General features: G+C 40.6%; 2 non-coding genes across 2 annotated transcripts; both read left to right on the top strand.

The window, feature by feature from the left end:
- LOC120100264 (small nucleolar RNA SNORD115) lies at window positions 1-79 on the top strand. The gene has a single exon (XR_005500041.1). It is a non-coding gene; the product is annotated as a small nucleolar RNA SNORD115 (small nucleolar RNA).
- A 1,780-nt stretch (window positions 80-1,859) lies between these two features.
- On the top strand, window positions 1,860-1,937 carry LOC120100276 (small nucleolar RNA SNORD115). Its single transcript, XR_005500052.1, has one exon. It is a non-coding gene; the product is annotated as a small nucleolar RNA SNORD115 (small nucleolar RNA).
- Window positions 1,938-3,170: the final 1,233 nt, after the last annotated feature.

Genomic DNA, 3,170 nt, shown 5'->3' with positions numbered 1-3,170 from the left:
TGGACAATGATGACAACAAAAAGTCATGAAGAAAGATGATGACATAACAATCATGCTCAGTAGGATTACGCTGAGGCCTAACCATGGAGACAGGGTTGCAAGCAGTACTCTTTCTCTTTGATGACCACTTAGGAGATCTTCTGAGAATCTCTGATGCCTTTCTGTTGTTTCTCCTGAGAGGGAACCTGGACAATCTCAGTGCACATTTGTTGCCAAATACTGCATGCTAAGTAGCACCTAGTCTCACATTCTACTTGTACAAGTCTTTGAGGCCCATCTCTGCAAAGCCCACCCATTGCTTATGACCCTGTCTCTTCTCATGACCCCATCTCTTCTCATGACCCTGTCTCTTGCAGTCATTTGCAACCCAGAGAATAATAGATCTTAGGTAAATGGAAAGATCTTGTCTAATGGCTTCACCTACTAAGTAACTTTGCCTCTACTTTTTGCCCTCTGAATCTCAGCCCACCTAAACTTTTTTAATTTAAAACAATATAAAAGAACCCCGCAACTAAGGAATAATTCTCAGTATGTTCTCCCCTGTAGAACTGCAGGTTTACATAGCATAAGAAATTTTCTAATTCCCTACTACTCATATACACATATGTTTGAGCTACTTCGAGTAAATTGAAGAGGATAACACCTTCCATTACTGGGGTTCTCCATAGTTGCTTACATTTTGGGAAGTTGCAGGAACTCAACACAGGCTTTCAAGCCTGTGCCTAGTTTACAGTTTCCATGCCACTTGAGAACATAGAGAGAGAATCTGATTAGTTTGGGAGTAGTTTATAAATCTTCAACTGGGCTGGACTCCACGTAATGTCTTTCCAAAAATCAAACCTTTGAATAAATTTTCAAAAAAAATCTCACTCCACAGGGAAAGTGTACATGTGGAGAAATTGAAGTTTCCGGTGTTGCTTTAGATTACACATTCTTCCCAATTTCATTCAAAGTTTTTCATCCTGCTGTTACTAACATTCAGTGCAGAATCTATCAAAAAACAAATCCTTCCAAGGAAATAGTTTCAAGAGCAAACCTGGCCTGAAAGAACCTGATACCACTGTGAGGCATGACAATATGGCCTGAACGAGTCTCAGAAACATTGGTAACCTTCTCAGTTTAGAGATATGGCAATCCATTAAGCCTAACACAGATGGATCCCTGGCTGAATATTGGTCAGTCTTTTCTGTACAACTAGTCTTGAAAGCATTCACTTACCAGCATTGGGCACTGAGTTTTACCATGCACATTGGACTTTGCAGAAGAATGATCACTCCCTTGCAGGCTGAATGAGAAACAAAGGGTTTGCTTCAAACAGTCTGTAAATATCTCTGAGTAGTCCTTCATTAATTGTCCTCTCTATGTTACTTGCGTAATGCACCCTGAGTGTTCTTCACTGACAATGTTTAGGTAAAGTTCAAATGTGATCTATGTAATTGCTTCAAGAGTGAGGCTGTGTTGCCATGCATTGGTCTTTTGTACATTTATTGACCTTTCTCACAAGAGAGGGATTTAAACATCTGGATGCTGGGAATGGTAGTATAGAAGAGGCAACTGCAAGAGGTATTCTTCTCAGTGGCATTATAACTTTAGAGCTCTTATACAGTCTCTCACTTTAAAAGTATTCTATGTAAAAAGGGCAAACAAGTGCCTTCACATCTTGCTCTTTCCTCCTGTACAGAAGACATTCCTCAAAGACTCAAGACAGGGTTCCCATGCATCACTAGAATAGTCTTCAACCCTGCATCCCTTCCCTCTTGCAAGTGACCATTCGTAACTCTGAGACAGTGTTGGCAGCCAAGGTAAGCCATTGTGTTAGGTGATATTAAATTATGTATAGGTATGTTCTACCTGGATCTGGATCAATGATGACAACAAAAAGTCATGCAGAGAGATGATGATAAAAAATCATGCTCAATAGGATTATGCTGAGGCCCATCCAGGGGGACAGGGTTACAAGCAGTCCTTGTTCTCTTTGAGTACAATTTATGGGACTCTTCTGAAGTCCTCTGATGCCCTTGTGCAGTTTCCCCTCACCAGGAATCTGGACACTCTCAGTACTCTTTTGTTGGCAAACATTGCCTGCTAAGTACCACCTAGTCTCACATTCTACCTGTATGTAAGTCTGTGAGGCATATCAACTGCTCATGACCCTGCACTTTATGAGGTCTTGCAGTCATCTGGCATGCCCTTGTATCCCAGAAAATCACATATCTAAGGTGAGTGAAAAGATCATGTCTAATGACTCCCCCTACTACATCTGATAGAGCTAATATCTAATATATACAAAGAACTCAAGAAGTTAGACACCATAAAATCAAATAACCCTATTAAAAATGGAATATGGAGCTAAACAAAGAATTCTAAACTGAAGAATATCAAATATATGAGAAGTACTTAAAAATGTCCAATATCCTTAGTCATCAGGAAAACGCAAATCAAAAAGCCCTGAGATTCTACCTCACACCAGTGAGAATAACTAAGATGAAAAGCTCAGGGGACAACAGATGCTGGTGAGGATGTGGAGAAAGAGAAACACTGGTGGTGGGATTGCAAGCTGGAACAACCATTCTAGAATGCAGTCTGGAGGTTCCCCAGAAAATTCGACATAGGAATCCCTGAGGATCCTGCTATACCACTCCTGGGCATATACTGAAAAGATGGTACAACATATAATGAAGACTATGCTCACAGTAGCCTTATTTATTATAGCCAGAAGCTGCAAAGAACCCAGATGTCCTGTAACAGAGGGATGGATACAGAAAATGTGTTATATTTATGCAACGGAGTACCACTGAGCTATTAGAAACAATGACTTTCATAAAGGAAATGCAAATAAAAACAACACTGAGATTCCACCTCACTCCAGTCACAATGGCTAAGATCAAAAATTCAGGCAACAGCAGATGCTGGTGAGGATTTGGAGGAAGAGAAACACTTCTCCATTGTTGGTAGGATTGCAGACGGGTACAACCATTCTGGAAATCAGTCTGGAGGTTTCTCAGAAAATTGGACATTGCACTACTGAGGACCCAGCTATACCTCTCTTGGGCATATACCCAAAAGATGCTCCAACATCAACAAAGACACATGTTCCACTATGTTCATAGCAGCCTTATTCATAATAGCCAGAAGCTGGAAAGATCCCAGATGCACTTCAACAGAGGAAT

The sequence above is a fragment of the Rattus norvegicus genome, chromosome 1 (genome assembly GCF_036323735.1).
Source record: "Rattus norvegicus strain BN/NHsdMcwi chromosome 1, GRCr8, whole genome shotgun sequence".
NCBI classification, from domain to species: domain Eukaryota; kingdom Metazoa; phylum Chordata; class Mammalia; order Rodentia; family Muridae; genus Rattus; species Rattus norvegicus.
Note: the sequence above shows the minus strand (reverse complement) of the source record. Positions and strands in the feature narration are given on the sequence as shown.